Source organism: Artibeus jamaicensis, unplaced genomic scaffold, assembly GCF_021234435.1.
Source record: "Artibeus jamaicensis isolate MK-2021 breed Jamaican fruit bat unplaced genomic scaffold, CSHL_Jam_final contig_332, whole genome shotgun sequence".
NCBI lineage: Eukaryota > Metazoa > Chordata > Mammalia > Chiroptera > Phyllostomidae > Artibeus > Artibeus jamaicensis.
Window position 1 is genome coordinate 17667654 of NW_026521788.1, and position 20675 is coordinate 17688328.

Here is a 20675-nt window from a genome sequence, read left to right on the forward strand (position 1 = left end):
ACTTTACCACAAATAGTATAATAACCATTCTTCTTTAGATAGAGCATTATTTTTGATTCAAGTAAACTTGTAGATGTTTACAATGGTAGCCATTTACCAAAATTACTAATATTGTCTTTTTGTCATTTAAGACCATTTGTTAAATAAATGCTCCATTTACTGCCCCATCCTAAGAGGTTAAAGTATAGAAAAGAAAGAAATAATGGCATATAAAAAGAATCACACACAGGATATAACATGTACTGATAAATATAACTGTTTTTAGTTATATATATAATATATGTTCTAATTGTTCAAGGATGATAAGGGAGATTAAAAAAGTATCTGTCTAGGGGTCCTGACACATATTTAAAGAATCTTGAAGGAATTAATTTGCTTAACTGAATAAATAGAAATTGAGCAAGTATTGACTGATTCAATCAAAAATACTCTTAACATGTGCTATGTCTTAGGTACTCAGTGCTAGGAAATAAAAGCTAAATAAAATGGATACCTTGCTTTCAAAGAATGTGCATTAATATTAGCATCAATCAGATAATAAACAAATATACAGACATGATAAATGTGAACAAAAGAAAGGAGTGACATGATACAGAGCATTGCTATATAGGGTGTTGTTTTATGTGTTTATAATTGTGTGTTTGTTTCTTTAAGAAAAGGTAATATATGGATAATAACCTTACAGAAAAAGGAAGAGAGCCATTCAGATATATTTGGAAACTCATGATTGAGAAACAGCAACAAAAAATCAAATGTATTTAGAGCAGCATGTGCACACAGAAGTATTATAGGACATGAGGTCAGAGAGTTAGCCAGGAGTGGCACTTGTGCAGTCAGTGGTATTGAACTTGCACAGGCAGTTATATAAGCACTTGGATGGGAGGATCACTGGTTGACGGTGTTCTTGTAAAGCATGAACTCTGTCATCATTCTAGGTATGCTTATGCATTTGCAGAGCATCCCACATTATGTTATTAGGAAAGTAAATCTTTTAGGGTAAATGTGGTCAAAATATGGCTGGAGGATAGGCCTAGATGATGTGAGTGGATGGCCAAGAGATCTTTGGTATCTTCTCTGAGGAACTGATGATTTAGATAAGATGTGAAGAACACTGAAGACTTAACTGATGAGTCTGGAGGGTACATATTTGTATGTGTATATTGTGTATGTGGTATGTGGGGGTGTGTCTGTGTGTGTGTTTGGATTCACAAACAGACAATTAGAATGGTCTCAGGAAGATAGAAGCAGCATATGTGAAGATCATGAAGTAGATGGGAATGTGTACTACTGAGACCTTGAAGGAAAGCCAGAGTGGTTAAGGCACATAGACCAGGGAAAAATAAAATGAGAAAAGTCTAGAAATATAAAAAGAAGACAGAATCTTGCAGGCCATGTTATTGCTTTGGTTCTTTGTCCTAAGAGCAATGAAAATACAATAGATGTTACAAAGGAAGAGTAAACAATTAGATTTGCTTTTGAAAGATATTGCTAACTGCAATGTGGAGATATATTAAAAAGGGTAAAGACAAAATGCAGTAAAACACATAAGGAGGTATTTCAATAATCTCAGCTAGCAATGATGGTAGTTCATAATGATATTTTTAGCTAAGAAATTAAGGAAGATGAATGGATTCACATGACATTTTAGAACTAAAACAAGACAACTTGGTCATAAATGAGATATATGGCATGAAAAGAGAGACATTAATGTCAGAGACCGTTCTGCGTGGTGTGGGCCCAGCTCCCACTCTGAGATGCACAGAACCCACACCCACGGATAGGTTCTCCCATGGGGAATCAGGCCTGCAATGTGCCTAGGCCACTTTGAGTCTTTTTGCTAAAAACTCCCTCACCTGGGTTAGTGACAAACATTTATTGCAAAATAACTTCCTAAAATGCATGCTAAACCTTCCAAGGATGAGTGTAACCTGTTCAACCACTTTTGCCTTTTAATTGGCAAATATCCTTCTTCTGTGAGGTGATTAGTGGCATTGGCTTCTTTGTTTTCTGAAAAAGGTAACCATCTAAAGCAACCTGTGCATAGTAAATGAGGACCATCATGTAACATGCAGAGAAACCCAATAAAGGCTGGTCATGGCAAGGGCAAAGGCTTTTGCTCCCCTTGAGAGAAAAAGCTATGCTGTCCGTTTTCTTCCACCAGACTCAGTAGTCCATGTGAATGTTTCATTTCATCCATAATGACATGGACACTCTGGGCTGGTGCCTGCATCACATTAAAGATGTCTCCTGAAAAGATGTTAGTGCCGCTTCTTGTGATATGGAACAGTAGCGGAGACCTCAGTCTAGGTTGGGACATGCAGTTCCTTAGGTTGGCCTTCAGTGTGTTGAATTTGTTGAACCTGTGGCATTTGAATAGCATCATTGTTGCATGCGAGAAAATGAGGATAGCCTTTAAGGCACTAAGATGATCTAGTTTTACATTATTGCCTTATAAATCACTTTCTGGGCTTTATATTGTTAAATGAACTGTTAATGACATTATCTATACACAAAACACAAACCACACAAAAACCAAACTGCTAAACTTCTAAAGTTTAACAGCCCAAAATATACCTGTAGTGGATCTGTTTTTTGTTTTTGTTTCTCATGTTTCTTTCCACCCTTCACCAGGTAGAAAGTATTGGTCCTTTTCTCTAGGGCATTGCCCGGATTACATCCCTGGAAAGGTCTGAGAGGGACACACTCCTGTACCTTACACTCAAAACAAATTATAGATCATCTTGCAGGGTCAGGTGGAGGATAGACTTCTTCAATCAAAGGGCATCTTGATGAACTTTTGACTTCCAGTCAAGATACAGTGTAAATAAACATGCTCACCTCCTTGCACAACCACATCAATATTATAACTATAGAAAAGCCATCATTCAGAACTGTCAGAGATTGAGCTGAGTGGAAATCCTACAACTATGGAATTAAAGAAGAAAGCACATCAAAACTGGTAGGAAAGGTGAGCATGGGGGACAGGCTGGTTCTCCACTCACATGTGGCAGATAAAAATTGGGAGGGATATCTCAGGAGTGAGGGGGCCCAGCCCCAAACCAGGCTCCCCAGCCTAGTGTTCTAGTGCCATAAAGACAAGTCTCCATGACTTCTGGCTGTAAAAACCAGCAGGGATTCAAACTGCTTGAATTCCAGGCAGTTTCTCTTAAAGGGTCCATGCACAGACTTTCTCTGATCTCCAGTGTGGGAGCAGCAGACTGAAAGGAATCAAGTCATATGGGAAGAAGTAAAATTGCCCAGCATCAGGGTAAGAGCTAGGGGACAGCTTTCTCCCAGACAGAAGTGCTAGCAGAGGCTATTGTTCCTTTTCTGAGACTTTCCTGAAGGCCACAGAGCAGGTGCCATATCTGAGACTTCATCAACATGACTCACAGTATTTATTCAACCTTGGTGATTCCCTAAGACCTGGCCCCACCAAATTTTCAGACACACTCCACCTGTTTCCAGTGACTTTTCCATACAAATGGTTTGTCTTGACCCATGCTTACTATTTTCCTAAATTCTCTCAAATAAGCAGCATCTGACTTCAGCAAACCCTGTACCTCTTGCTAAGTTATGCCAGGACAGTCACTCAAAATAGCTGGCCTTGATTCACAGCTTGGCCTCTCCTGGACAACCCCAAGCCCAGTGTGAGTAGCCGCCATCTGCAGAAAACTTTGTAGGTCATGCTGTGTAATCCCAAACAGCACACAGGCAGTGGCTAACCTAGGACCTCCTAACAGCAAACAAGGCTCAAGTGCAACAGGAAGCTGTACATGGCCCACACAGTGGTCTTGCCTTGAGTATCCAGCTCAGGTAATAGGGAAGACTATGCCAATGGACCCTATAGGACACCTACTACATTAAGGAACTCTGTCAAGCCTGGTAAATAAAGTCCAGGAAAAGAACTAAGCAAAATGAAGAAAAGCAATCTATCAGATGCAGAGTTCAAAACATGGGATATAAGGCTGCACAAGGAACTTAGTGAGGACCTCAACAGCATAAAAAGGATCCAGTCAGAAGTGAAGGATACACTAATTGTAATAAAGAACCATTTACAGAGAATCAACAGTAAAATGCATCATAAGAATCAAATCAGCAATTTGGAACATAAGGAATCAAAAAACCAATCAGAATAGCAAGAAGAAGAAAATGAATTAAAAAATGAGGATAGTGTAAGGAGTCTCTGGGTCAACTTCAACTGTACCAATGTTTGCATCAGACAGGTATCAAAAAGAGAAGAAAAAGAGCAAGAAATTGGTAACCTATTTGAAAAAATAAGGAAAGAAAACTTCCTTAACTTGGTGAATCATGGAGAATTCCAAACAAGATGGACTCAAAGAGGCCCACTTCAAGACATCATAATTAAAATACCAAAAGTTGAAGACAAAGAGAGAATCTTAAAAGCAGCAAAAGCAGTGAGTTACCTTGAAGGGAGCCCCCATAACACTAAGCTGATTTCTCAAAAGAAACTTTGCAGGCTAAAAGGGATTGGCAAGATACAGTCAAAGTGATGAAAAGCAAGGAACTACAACCAAGATTACTCTACTCAGCAAAGCTATCATTTAGAATTGAAGGACAGATAAAGAGCTTCCCAGACAGTAAAAAGGATAAAGGAGTGGATCATCATCAAACCAGTACTATATGAAATGTTAAAGGCTCTCCTTTAAGAAGAAGATGATAAAAATATGAACAATATAATGGCAATAAATACATATCAATCAACCATTAATTCTAATATGCAAAATAAACAAACAAGCAGAACAGAAAGAGAATCAGAGAAATAGATACAGAGAATGTTTTGATGGTTGCCAGATGGGAGAGAGTGAGGGATGGTTGAAGAAGGTGAGGGAATAAGAAGTAAAACTTGGTAGTTATGCAGTAGTCGTGGGGATGTAAAGTATAGCATATAAAATAGAGTAACCAAAGAACACAGTCATGACCCCATGAACATGGACAATGGAGTGGAGGTGCCTGAGGGAGTTGGGGGGAAGGTGCTGGGTGGAAGGGGACAAGAGAAAATTTGGGGACCATTGTAATAGCATAAACCATAAAATATAGTAAAAAATAAATGAGAAAGAAGACACCTTTATGGAACTTTTTTTCCCCATCCTATTCCATTTTCCTCACTTTTTTAATGGAGCACTTGAACAAGATTTCCCTTGTCAGATTCTGAATCTAGGGAATCCATCCTAAGATACTTTACAGCAATTCCCTTCCCCTCTTCTAAAACTCTTCTGATCCCAACAGAATCCTGGGGTTCAACCTCATGCAAAAACAAATTGTTCTTCCTTTGAATTAAAATCCAGTCTTTGATTTCCCTGACAAATGTTCATGCTGTGTCTTTTATATATTGTACAAAGCTTGTGAATCACTTAGAAAAACCACAAACTGATGGCCACCCACCAGAGAAAACAACTATGGAGTGACAACCAGTCATTTTGGTCGAGTGTTTTAATTGACTTATTTTATTTGGGCATATTCCAATTATTAATCCTGCCATATCAGAAAGTTACAAAATCTGTTTTCTGAAATATTATTCAAAGGATACACTACTTATTTAATTCATATATGAAAAATGAGGTTTAAGGTGAAATAATTTTAAGATATACAAAATTTACAAATATAAACAGATTTGTATTTAGCTGAATTCTTCAGAGGCGTGAATATACTAATATGAATTATGAAAATTAGAAGATCCATTAGCATGTGATAGCTTCCAACATTATTTAAGTAAGAAACACTTCTATCACAAAGTATCTCAGTGATTTAGTGCCCCAAGAAATGACTTTGAGAAACTGTCTAGAACTCCCTAACTAGAACGCTCTACTGTTCTGTTTACTAGCATCACCAAGAATTTATATTCCCATCAAATAACTGGCTACACACAATGCCTTCAGGGTTTATAATTAAGTGTCATTTGATCAGTGTTTATCAGTGTTGACCCACCTATATCATTTAAAAAGCACTTCCATTTTCCCTGGAAACTCAGTTGAAAATGTCATCCATCATATTACTCACAACTTCTTATATCAAAACCCACATAACAATTACTTCTCAAAATTGATATTGAAAAAATGTTTATGCTTATACGGTGAGCTCCTTTTTGGCTTTGCTATGTGTAAATTTGGTGCTAAGTGTAATGTTAAATTGTAGTTACTAGCACGTTTAAGTGTCTCATAACATTAGAATATTTAATTTGTTTTCCATTTTTAGATGTTTACTTGTTTTATTTTAAATTGTATTTGAGAAAGCTACTTCTTAACTTTTAAAAGAAAATAGTCTTTGAAAATTTTTAAGTGATAGTAATAAAAGAGTGTAAACCTTTAATAAAATCTCTTTAATATATAAATTGAACAATAACTTGTTACAATACAAACAGCTTCTCATGATGTTATTGGATTCTGCAGAATATTATATAAACAATTTTTTAAAAAATTTTTCAGTCCGAGCAGGATGTGGAGCATTTCTATTGAAATTCCACTGCCCTTTAGCTTTCTTACCCTTGGGGGAAATAAATCTGAGATGAATTTCCATTAGACAAATGTTATTATGATGCAAAATATGGTTTGCTATGGCTGCAGGGATATGATTCACTGTGTTTTCCTATTTTGAAATCACAAGGGAATGTTGAACATCTTGGAATATAAACATGGAGAACTTTCATAACATCTGCTGCTAATTTCTGCCAGCTGAAAAGTGATAATGATGATGAATATATTTGTCAATGATGCAGATACATTGGTCTAACTAAATTAGCTTGCAAACTATGAGTATCTAATTGAAAATACATGATTTGTAATATCACCTGGTTGGCTTTATGTTTAGTTACATTTTAAATTGTTCCATTATCTTTAATTTTTTGACTTATATATTTTAAAGTCAATAAAATACTACAAATGGGAAATATATTAGTGTGTGGCAATCTGTTATCTTCATTTATTCATACATTGTAAAAGCAAAATTTGACTCATAGCTATACATTTAGGGCATGAAGCAGCAGTTATTAAACATGAAAAGTCATTTAATTGAAATGTACTTCAAAATGATGTCCTATAATTCACTATTTAAGAGATATATATATTTATTTTTAGAGAGAGGAAGGGAGAAAGGGAAAGAAACGTCCGTGTGTGGTTGCCTCTTGCGCCCCCTACTGGGGACCTGGCCTGCAACCCAGGCATGTTTCCTGACTGGGAAACTGATCAGCGACCCTTTGGTTTCTAGGCTGGCACTCAATCCATTGAGCCACCCAAGCCAGATATAATTTACTATTTTATTAGGAATCTATTAATATATATTGAGAGTAAATCCATCCATATAAGTAAATCTTAAAGGGGCTAAAATTAAGAGCCTTTTATAAAATACATTGAATGTATTTAACTATGTAACTTTTATTTATAGGATTTTTATGATAACAAACTCATGGCAGCTTAGTGTGTCCAGGCTGATAATTGAACCTTTAAACTTTGGAATTTACTGTAACAAACACTATAACATTTAATTCTTTGTTTTATACCAATAAATGGCAGAAAAGAAGGGCTCCTTTTTCAGAGAAACCTGGAAAGAATTGTTTTTATTTTTAACTAGAATAAATTGGGTGATAGTATGTTTGCCTAATAGGTTTTTGCAAATCCTCAGCAGTGGAATAGTAATCTACTTTAAGGGATCTCTATGTACTTCCTTGGTATTAGGCTTTGATTCAAAGTCACTGTGATTTATTATTTAACCAACATGCCGTTCTTATTAAATCTCAATTAACTGCATATTAGGGTGTATTTTACAGTTAGGCTAACAAATTGAGATAGGCATTATCAATAGCAAATGTTTTGTTTCTAATTTTGCGAAGTTAATATAAGTAAAGAGCTATTTATGGTAGAGTGACAGATAAAAAATGGTAAAATTTCTAAAGCCTCCATTAAACCTCAGAACAAATTTTAAGTAATTACTGAAGTACAAGAGGTGACAATTTTGTCTTTCCCCTGATTTATTTTGTACATGAAACCTACATAGTTCTTTTTACTATTCATCAATAGAAAGCAATGTAACAAGTAAAGATGTCAATATCAGGTACAGCTGAAGAGAGTCATTCTGCCAGTGTGACCTGCTGTTCTGCTAGTCCCTAGGTCATTACAGAGAGTTACTTCTGAGTCATCTCACATTTTCCTGCTTACATTCTTTGTGTTGATTGAAGAAATCTTTGCACACTCCCAAATGAAAATTGCAGGATCACACCTTGATGCCTTTTCTCATGCCACATTTCACTCCATCAGTACTCCTTTACTGCAAAGTTACCTGTTTGGTACTTTCTTACTGATATACTCTGGCACTCAGTAATTTCTCAGATAGATATACATTGATCGACTTCACTAATTTTTCACTATTTTCTTCTGTTTATCCTCCCTTAGTCTCTTTTGTACCTATCTTCTTATACTTTATACTTATTCACAGATTGCAAAGTCTATACTGTTTTTTCACATATTCTAGGAGTCCATTTAAATCTTCTCAAAAGATCAACTCATATTTCCTTAAAGCTCAGTCAGATTAGGTTGAAATCATATATCATGAGATTATTTGCTGAGAACTTTGTTTAATTTGTTTAACTGCCATGAGACTAATAATTCTCATCTGTAATAGAGGTTCTGGTTACTATCTCTTTATTTTTCTCCATTCTTTGCACATACATTTGCAAATGACTCCTATACTAAATTTTCCCCAAGTAAACCTAACTTCATTGTGTCTTCTGTTTTCCCCTGTGACTCTGACCTTCACCTTTCACTCTGTAATTTAAAGCATCAACATACAATGGTGTGGTCAAAAGACCTTTGTCTTCCAACTGCTCACTACTGAATACAGAGACACTGTATACAGAGAAACCCAATGAGAAACTAGTAGAAACTTCTTTCTAGCAATTTGACATTGTCACAACACTCAAACATGTCATTTTTCTTCTAATAATTCTTTTCAGCATATCCATTAATGATAGTTAAGAAATCTTAAAAAGTTAAAACTAGTTTCCTTAAAGATAATTTAAGGAGTATGAACAGAGTGAGTCTACTGTCCTTGAAGTGATGAGCTGATTCTTTGACACTTACTGTTTCAGTGGGTTTGCACAGCCACTAGAGACCAGGCATCAACAGCACCAGTGCTGGAAAAATTTGCCACTTTTGGCTCCCTGCTTGCCTGGTCCAGTTGGGGCATTTTATCTCATCTTTGCTAGCCCATGGATTGAGATTTAAACCATTGGTTACTCTGGTTTTCAGGTTTGTGGACTCAGACTGAATGACACCAGGGGCTTTCTTGGGTGCTCAGCTTATAGAGGAAAGGCTATAGAAATCCTCACTTTCCATAATCATGTGAAAGTGCCGATGAAAGATCAAATTATCTGGTTCTCCATTAGTTTTAATGACTGACCATACAGTGAGTGATAAATAGATAAACAAGTCTTTATTTGGGAGTGTGTATGTGTATAAGAGGAAAGAGGGAGGACTGAGAGGGGGAGGAGAGCACAAGGCCCTGGCAGTAAGATCCTAGAAAGGGAGATACTTACCTGTACCAATATTCTAATGCGAGGAAAGCTCAAAACTTTTAAATTATCCATGTGACAATTTACCCCTCACTGGGATTTTCCTCCACTTAATATTTGGTTATAGAAGAAAAAGAACCCTCAAAACTAACCCCCACACCCCAAAAAAACCCTCCAAAAACAATTCAATTTAAAAAAAGGGCAAAATAAAGGAATAGACACTTGTCCAAAGAGGACATGCAGATGGCTAATAGACATATGAAAAGATGCTCTACATCCTAATCATCAGAGAGATGCAAATTAAAACCAAAATGAGATATCACCTCACACCTGTCAGAATAGCTATTGTCAATAAATCAACAAACAAGTGCTGGTGAGGATGTGGAGAAAGGGGACCACTTCTGCACTGTAGGTGGGAATGCAGACTGGTGCAGCCACTGTGGAAAGCAGTATAGAGATTCCTGAAAAAATTAAAATTGGATCTGCATTTTGACCGAGCAATCCCACTTCTGGAAATATATCTGAAGGAATCAAAAACACTAATTTGAAAGAAAATAAGCACTCCTATGTTCATTGCGGCATTATTTACAACTGCCAAGATATGCAAGCAGCCCAAAAGTCCATCAGTGGATGAGTGAATAAAACAACTATGGGATATGTACACAATGGGCTATTCCTCAACCATAAAAATAAGGCAAATTTTATCCTTTGTGACAGTATGGATGGACCTGGAGAACATTATGCTAAATGAAATAAGACAGAGTAAGACAAATACCATATGATTTCATTCATATGTGGAATATGGTGAACAAACTGAACTTACAAGAAAAATGGAGTCAGACTCAGAGATGAGGAGAAGGTTGATGGCTGGGGTGGGAGGTTAGAGGGTGGAGGGATTGAGCAAAAAGGAAGAAGGACTCATGAACAAGGACCACAGTGTGGTTATTGCTGGGGGCGGGAGGTGTAAGAGGAGGTGTAAGAGGACGGAAAAAATACAATAAAAAAGAAGCAATAAATATATTACCAACAACACACCTACGAACATGTGTGTCCATTTCTATATCTTTCCATGTAGCATGTAATAAGGTTGGAATTGCCAGGTCATAGGTTTTGAGTGTACGTGTGAGAATACCAGCAGTGTATGAGAGTTCTGATTGCTGCACATCCCTGCCCAAATCTTGAGTTCTTCCTTTTCATTTATTCAATTTGGTGAGAGTTGCAGAGGTGTGTCACTGAAGTTTTAATTTTTCTCCAGAAACTAATAATGGAGAACACCTACTTTTGCCTTATTGACCATTTAGGTGTCTTCTTTTAAGTGCCTCTCCCAGTGTTTGTTCATTTGTATCAAATTATCTTACTGATTTATAACATTTCTTGGACTTTCCAGATGAATCCCTTCTGCCTAGTACCAGTATTAAAAAGAACTTCCTCCAGATTTTGACTTGCATTTAACTCTGTCAATTGTCTTCTGATGAATGAAAAAAAAATTTTATTAAGACCACCTTATCAACTTTCCTTTATAGTAGCTACATTTTAGTCCTATTTAAGTAATCATTGCTTATTCCATAGTCATGAATATATTCTCCTATATATTTACCGAAAACTTTATTCTTTCACACTTTCCACAGCCCCTCCTGTGTTGGTGTTTGTGTGAGGTTTGAGGCATGTGGTTAACTTAATTTGGATCTTATTGGTGTTCATACTATCATTAACCTGTTTGCATTAAAACCCTTTTTCTTTAAGCATTGCTTCAATTCTTCTGGTTTGGTGCCTCTCTTTTATTGTTTTCACTCTATTATTTTATGACTCTTGATTACTTGCATACCATTTTAAAGTGACAGTTATAATTTACATGTCAGTTCAATCCAAAGTGGAGTGAAAGCTAGAGTAAGATATGCTACATGATTTAAGTTTTGGTTTCTCGATAGTCTTCTCAGAGTGGTTGTTATCTACTCAGCAGCTATTGGAGACACTCTCTTAATTCTGCTGCTCCAATTTCCACACTAATTGCTTAACCTCTGGGTTAATAACATTTTTACTTATTGCTTAGCACAAATCCAGGAGAGGGAGAGGTCAACAAGTTTGTTTTTCAAATGGGCCCTCTGCCACTTCTTGTATAAATTGGGCTAGGCTTCCAGCTTGCTTCAGTGCTAAGAAGTTTATCCTCAATGCATGTAATTCTTAATTCATTTATCCTTAATGAATGTATGCCATCATAGCTTCTATTTCTTGGTTATATAATCCTATATCCTTTGAATTTGGGGGGATTTTTAAAGTTAAATTGTTTATGTTTCCCCTGCTGCTTTAAATGTATTTGTTCTTTTTCACATCTATTCTGCTATTACATGGAATTTTAAGGAAAAGTTACCTTGGCATAGTTGCTTGATATCTACTTAACCCAAACTTTTGTGATTATTCATTCTTACATGTTTGTGTTTCTTATTGGAACACTCACACAAATATATAGATAATATGCATATAAAATTACTGTAGTCCTCTCTTACCAACAATTTTGCTATATACAATTTCAGTTACCTGCAGTTAACCTCAGTCCAAAGAATATTAAATGGAGAATTTCAGAAATAAATAATTCACTTTTTAAATGGCATGATGTTCTTGAGTAGTGTGACAAAATCTAAGACTGTCCCACTCTGTCCCATCCAGGATGTGAATCATTCTTTGGCTACATATCCATAATGTATTTTACCTGCCTGTTATTTGTGTAGTGGTCAACTTGGTTTTCAGATCGACTGTTGGTTATGACAGTGATTTTGTTCAAGTAACCATTACAGTAGCTTAATGTTAACTCACAACAACCACACTATTTACCTTACTTCATCTCATCACATAGGCATTGTATCATTTATATCATCATGAGAAGAAAAGGGGTCAGTACAGTGCAATAGGATATACTGATAGAAAGAACTAGATTCACATAACATTTTTATAACATGTTGTAATATTCTACTTTATTACTAGTTATTACTATGAATGTTTTACAGTGTCTAATTTATAAATTACAATTAATCAAATAGACTTCTGGTCAAAAGGGAGGCATAGATAGATATACTTTGCTTCATTGCACAACCAAAAAAAGGACAACAGCCAATTTAAAAACAAAAAATAACTGGAAATGCCAGAAAATGAAACTGTATGGAAGTCTGACAACCAAGCAGTTAAAGAAGAAACATTCATCGAGACCGGTAGGTGGGGCAGAGATGGGCAGCCCTGGCAGAGAGGACCCTTGGCAAGGTGGTGGCTGGAGATCCTACATTCACATGCAGATAAACTGGGAGGAACAACAGAAGAGCAAGACAGTCTGCGCAACACAGGCTATCAGTGTAGGGAAATAAAGCCTCAAAACCTCTGGCTATAAAAAATCTGTGAGGGTTGGGGCAGCAAGAGAACATCCCAATCTCACAGGAGAGTTCATTGGAGGGACCCATGGGGTCCTAGAATGTACACAAACCCACCTACTTTGGAATCAGCACCAGAAGAACCCAATTTGTTTGTGGGTAGCTGAGGAAGTGATTGGAAGTGGGGCAAGAGCCAAGCAAGTGGCATTGTCCCCTCTCTGATCCCTCCCTTACCTACAGTATCACAATGCAGTGAAGTAGGTTGCCCCACCCTGGAGAATACTTAAGGCTCTGCCCCTCACAGTGTAACAGGTGCACTGAGACAAAGAAATATGGCCCAACTGAAAGAAAAGATCAAAACTCCAGAACAAAAACTAAGCAACAAGGAGATAACCAACTTATCAGATGCAGAGTTCAAAACACTGGCAATCCTGATGCTCACAGAAATAACTGAGTATGGCTGCAAAAATAAAGGAAGAAGTAAAGGCTACACAAAATGAAATAAAAAAATATACAAGGAACTAACAATAAAAATAAGAAAACTGGGACTCAAGTTAAAGATTTGGGACAGAAAAAAGAAATAAACATTCAACCGAAACAGAATGAAGAAATAAGAATTAAAAAAAAATGAGGCGAGGCCTAGGAACAGCTGGGACAACTTTAAATATTTCAACATCTGATTCATAGGGGTGCCAGAATGAGAAAAAAAGAGCAAGAAATGGAAAACTTGTTTGAAAACAATAATGAAGGAAAACTTCCCCGACTTACAGGAAGTCCAGGAAGCTCAGACAGTTCCAAAGAATTTGGACAAGAGGAGGACCACACCAGGACACATCATAATGAAATTACCCAGGATTAAAGATAAGGAGAGAATCTTAAAAGTAGCAAGGGAAAAGGAGACAGTTACCTACAAAGAAGTTCCCATAAGACTGTCAGCTGATTTCTCAAAAGAAACTTTAAAACCAAGAAGGGGCTGGAAAGAAGTATTCAAAGTCATGAAAGGCAAGGACCTATATCCAAGATTACTCTATCCAGCAAAGTTATCATTTAGAATGAAAAAGGCAGATAAAGTGCTTCCCAAATAAGATAAGGCTAAAGGTGTTTATCATCACCAAGGCCTTATTATATGAAATGTTAGAGGGACTTATTTAAGAAAAAGAAGATCAGAACTATGAACAGTAAAATGACAAGAAACTCAGAACTATCAATAACTGAACCTAAAAAACAAAAACAAACTAAGAAAACAACTGGAACAGGGACAGAATAACAAAAATGGGGATCCCACGAATGGTTATCAGGGGGGGGGATGGGGAGAATGGGTGTGGAAGTATAGGAGGTAAGAAGCATAATTAGTGGTACAAAATGGACAGGGGGATGTTAAGAATAACATAGGAAATGAAGAAACCAAAGAACTTATGACCCATGGACATGTACTAAGTGGGGGGAATGCTGGAGGCAGGGGTTGCAGGGCAGAAAGGAATAAAGGAGAAAAAATGGGACAACTGTAATCCATAATCAATAAAATAATCTTAAAGAACTTATCAAATGTATTTATAAAAATATAGTATAAATAGGGTTCAGTACTATTTTTTAGTTTCTGGCATCCACTGGAGTTTTTGGAAGTTGTCCCCCATGGAAAAGGTGTTAATACTATATTTGAATGTATGTATAATGTACATGTACACATATATAAATTCTGTAATTATACATGTATTATGTATACATATACATATATGTACACGTATATAGAATTATACACATAGGCATAGATGTTGGTATAAATAGATATGTCTAAATTTTTACACTTTAGAACATTGTGTATAGGAGGTTCATTCTTTCTGTGGATGAAATTTTTAATATTTTTTCAAATAAACTACTCAGTTTTGTATTCTCTATGTGTTTTAAAATATTAACATCCGACTAAGTGAATATTTGACATTCTAGCACTAATTGGGTGAACAAATTCTTAAATTAATAAAAACTAAAATTAATTTAGAGTCAGAAGTAATAAGAAGCACATTGTCTAATCTATATATGCCTATTCTTCATTCTTTGTTATTTTCCAGTAGTTGACATGATTAAAATAAGCAGGTTCTTAATGAGGCCAATGTTAGCTGAGATGTAATTAATTAATAAAATGTTAATGCATATCATGGGTGTCAGTTGCCCCTGTTGCTATTGCTAATTATTTTTTAAAATTGTGTGGGAAAGACTTGCTGCTATTAGACCAGCTGAAGCTAATTCATTATTGCTGGATATAATTATTCAAAGCACTCTCTGAGGTCAGTAATATTATCACTCACCTTACCATTTATTTTTAGGACAGTTCACACCAATAGAACAGTAAAACTTTTTAACAATCTTTGAAATACCATAATTCAAAGTAATGATATGCTTGCATGTTAAAATCTTCACTATCTATCTATCTAGTGATGTGCAACTGAGAAAATATTCACTATTTTCAAAGTATCTAATTTATTATTAGGGCAATTATCTGGGAAACAACCTACTGAGTACAACGCAGCAGTTTTATTAAAAATGCTAATATAAGTCTTTATTAACCAATACAGTTGTTCTGACTTCTCTATTCTTATTTACCATTTATTAACTTTTCCATTATTTAATGAATTTTTAAACTATGTAGAACATAATATTATTACTGAAATATCTGTATTTACTATCAATACCTAATGGTGACATGTTTGATTGAAATAAATGAGAAAACTTGAAGGCAGTACTCCAAAGTGATAAATACAATCTGGCAATGAAAAAACAGTGGTGTTATAAAATTAATATATAATGCTCTAAACATCTTTTTAGTATACTATATTTTATAATACAGAAGATGGTTTAAATGACAATACAAAGATATAAACTGTAGTCATGTGTGAATTAAATAAACTTAATTAATAAATAAAATAATTTAATCACCTGCTAAATTTAATTACCAAATCAAATCATTTAATCACATAGTAGTATAATTAATAAGGTCTGTAATTGGTGAAGGGAAAGCAAAGAGATCATATGAACTGAATTAAGGTAGTGATCTAAATGATCAATGGAATAACATTCTAAAATTTTATAGAACATAATAGAGACATTGAAGTGATTTCAAAAATATTCATGTAGTAGAGACTGGTAGAAACTATTGAACTCACATCCTATTATAGTAATACATAAAATGCCTCAACCTACTTGCCATATTGATTAGTTCTTTTCAATGGTAAGAAGACAAGAGCAATCTATCATTTCCTAGAGTTAAAAGGTCCTACTTCCATTCCATTCCACTCCATTCCTCCTATTCTATTCTATTCTATTCTATTCTATTCTATTCTATTCTATTCTATTCTATTCTATTCTATTCTATTCTATTCTATTCTATTCTATTCTATTCTATTCTCTCTCACTGCTAACTGGTCACCAATGATCCACAGAAGCCACCAAACAGAAAGGCTATACCCTGTGTCACTGTGTAACTGTGTACAGCAAAGCTCCTCAGCTAACACTGAAATGTTTAGGCTCATTGTAGTCAGTAGATGCATTATCTAAACTGATGCAACTTGTGTCTACCTTATATGTTGAGCATCAATCCCTTTGAAGCATCCTGAATTAAATCTGATTCAGTCTCTGTCCTTGGATGAAAAGTTTATAATATTTATTTATATCTTAGAAGCATTTTATACATTTTACTATCACTGGCTTCTTGAAATATTTTTTCCATTGAATTTCAGGCTAGCCAAGTTCTCAGGTTCTTTACCTACTTCATTGTGCTGCTACTTTTCAGATTTATTTGCTGGTCTCCCACTCTCCCTTAATTATTAGGATACCCTAGAGGAAGTCCTTGGATCTCCTTATTGCCTGTATTTCTGCCCTGGATAATTTCTTTCACACCCGTGGCTTCAATCTACATCTCAGATCCTAAACATCCTCTTGGTCTCTATCTCCTACACCCAAATCTTAACACCTCCAATTGATTCTGAAGACATTATAAACTTAACATGCCAAATAGAATTCTTTATTTCTACAAAAATTTATTTCTCTCTGTAGTCTTTTTCCACTTCAGTTTATGAATTAGCAGTCATCCAGTTATTTAGTATAAAACCCAAGGATTTCCCTTTGAGTTCTCTCTTTCCTTCATCTACTAATTCTGATCCATTTCAATCTTTCTCCTAGGTGTATCCTACCACTTCCCACCCTATCCACAGCTGCCTAACACCATCTTTCATCTGGAATTAGTAATTCTCACTAGAGAAGTTACATTATTTGGTTTATAATTTCAAAGGCAATAATATTGTAATTAGTTTTTCACTTTTGCTTTTTACTTTCTTAGACAATAGCAAGAATGACATTTTTAAAGTAGAAGTAAAATTATATAATTGTCCTGCCTAAGAATCCTCAGGTGTTTTTTTCACTGTGTTTTTATAAAATCTAAATTCATATCATGCATATACGAGTATGTTCATATAATACTAACATGCAGGCTGGTACAAAGTTGTGAAAGACTCTCAGAATCATTAGGTCAAAGAACTGAGTTTTAATATGCTTTCATAAGTCTAGAATAATGGCTCATAGTTCGTCAACTACTTCTGTGGACTTTAACAAACTTTCAGTTAAATAATAAGCAAAGAGTTCTGCTTTCTAGCTTGCTATAATCTGTAAATTTGAAATACATTATATCTGTATTTACACTGATGTAGGTTTTTACTTCAATTAGTTCTCATTGTATTATATTTTGTAACAGGCATATTTTCTCCCTAGAATATAGCAATTATCTTCTGCCTGAGTTCTCTACTTCCAGTCTTACCTTATAATGTTTTTGCTGTACCAAAGCCAAAATGACCTTTCAAAATTATGAATCAAGTATGTCATTTCCCTGCTTAGAACTTTTAAAAGGCTTCCCATTGCCCTTGAGGAAAAACAAAACAAAACAAACAAAACAAATGAGCTGTCTTTACTGTAGCCTAAAGATACTACTTGATTTGACTTCTGCTTACTTCTTTGACTTCTTTTCGTATCTTCCTCTTTCTCGTGCTCCTGTTCAATAGGCTCCATCCACATTGTCCTCGCTGTTTGTGGGCTGTGCCCTGCTTTTCTCTAGGTTATATTTTATGAGGCCATTCCTACTGTTTAGAAACAATTTCCCATACTGACACAGCTGACTTCTCATTCCTGTCTCTGCTCAGACAGGGCCTTTAAGAGAAGCTTTACCCCAGTGCCCTGAAAAAGTAATAATGTATCCCATCAGTCTCTATATAACATATAACATTACCTGTATAACTTCTTAGAATCTGAAATCACTGTGTTCACAATTATTTGCTCTCTGCTTTTATCCACTTGGGTTAAATTCACTGGGATTTCAGCCCTCATACATTGTGGTGCCTCTTAGCTCCTGGAAGAAGGCATCATATATAACAATTAATAAATATATACAGGGTGGGGCAAAAGTAGCTTTATAGTTATTTGTATGAAAACTATACACGGGTGAGTAGTTAGAAAAAAATCAATACCAAGGGCCAAATTGAAATAGTTTACACTTTTCAATTGTGAATTACCCCTATTATTTTTAATCAGGCTACATACCATAGTCCTCAAGTTTATAGCATGAGCAGTCTTCAACGTTTCTATTCAAGTAGAGAGTTGTTTTATCTACAGCAAAGTATTTCTCATCCAAAACAGCATGTTAGAATTATCTGAAGAACTAAAAACTCTACCAATATTCAGGCTTCTCTCCAAACTGTTGACAGACAAATATTTGAAGTTGGGGTATAGGCATCGATAGCTTAAAAAATGTCTCTAAATAATTTAAAAATATTCAGAATTATTTAAAAAAATAAAAAAAAATTAGAACATACTATGTAAATGTATTAAATCAACTGTTAGAGATGGAGTTCATCATACTGTACAAAAAAGCCAAAATTTTGTTATGCTACATGCTGCATACAAGACCACAAAGATTAGAAATGAGATTTTTTAAACGTACATCAGTAGGAATCCAAAAATATCTGTTACAGCAATATTAGGCAATATTAAACTAAGATAATTGGATTAATAAAAATAAATGAAAACTAATTATTCTAATAAAATAAATAAAAAGATACATCATAAAAATATTCAGAATTATAAACTACTGACCATAGTTTTTGTGAATTTTTATATTATTATAAATGTAATCTGTATTAATAATTGCATCTTTTATAAGAGTTCATTAAAATATTTAAATATTGTCTTCTTTTTAAAAATTATTGTTCAAGCACGGTTGTCTCCATTTTCCCCCCACCACTCCCTCCAACCTCACCCACCCCCACCTCCCACCCTCCATCCTTCCCCCCTTTGGCTTTGTCTATTGGTCCTTTACACATGTTCCTTGATGAACTTTCCTCTTTCCCCCTCATTATCCCCTCCCACTTCCCCTCTGGTTATTGTCAGTTTGTTCTTTATTTCAAGGTATCTGGTTATATTTTGCTTGCTCATTTGTTTTGTTGATTAAGTTCCACTTATAGGTGAGATCATATGGTATTTGTTTTTTACCACCTGGCTTATTTCACTTAAAATCCCAGCAGTGGAATTGCCAGGTCAAAAGGCAGTTCCATTTTTAGTTTTCTGAGGAAATTCCATACTGTTTTTCACAGTGGCTGCACCAATCTGTATTCCCACCAACAGTGCACTAGGGTTCCCTTTTCTCCACAACTTCACCAGCACTTGTTTGTTGATTTGCTTATGATGGCCATTCTAACCAGTGAGAAGTGATATCTCATTGTGGTTTTAATTTGAATCTCTCTGATGGCTAGTGATGCTGAGCATCTATTCATATGTCTCTGAGCCCTCTGTATGTCCTCCTTGGAGAAGTCTCTGTTCAGGTGCTTTGACCATTCTTTAATTGGATTGTTTGTCTTCCTGGAGTAAAGTTGTATGAGTTCTTTATAGACACTAAAATCCTCAACAAAATGTTGGCAAACTACATCCAACAACACAGTAAAAAGATCAAACACCATGATCAGTTGGGATGTCTCCCAGGGGTGCAAAGATGGCCCAATATTCACAAATCAATAAATTTAAAATATCACATAAACAAAAGGAAAGATAAAAATTGCATGATCATATCAATAGGTATGGGAAAAGCCTTCAATAAGGTACAGCACTCATTTATGATAAGAACGCTCAGCAAAGTGGGAGTAGAGGCTCTTGTCTTCTTTTGTTAACTCTGGGCATATTTGCTCATCTGTGTGTTTTTTTTTCTGCCCTCTCCCAACAGAATTCTTGTATTGATGAAAATTGGATTTTCCCAAGCCTTTATTGTAATATTTTTAAGGATAGAAAGTCTTGATAGGGATGCTACATTGCATCAAAATACCAAGTGCAACAGCTATTTTTGATTATCTGCATTTACAGAATTTCAAGGCACATCTGCTACTGAATGAACATATATACACATACACACTTTTGTGGTATATCTAACCCATGATTCTATACCAGGAACATCTGTGCAGCTTACTTAAAATATAAATACCTGGTGTTTACACAAAATCTATTGAGTCAGTAGCATTAAAAATGAGCCTAGGTATATTTATTATGTTTAATCTTCTCTAATGGAGAATTTTGACTATATTTAAGAGTCAAAAGACTGGAAATACATACTCATATGCCCATCACTTGTCCCCAACAAACACCAGGCCACTATTAATCCTGCCTCATCCACCACCTTATCCATTCCCTCTTCTTGGAATATTTGAAAGCAATCCCAGAAATCATATTGGTATGAATACCGAAAAGATAAAGACTCTTTAACATCATCACAG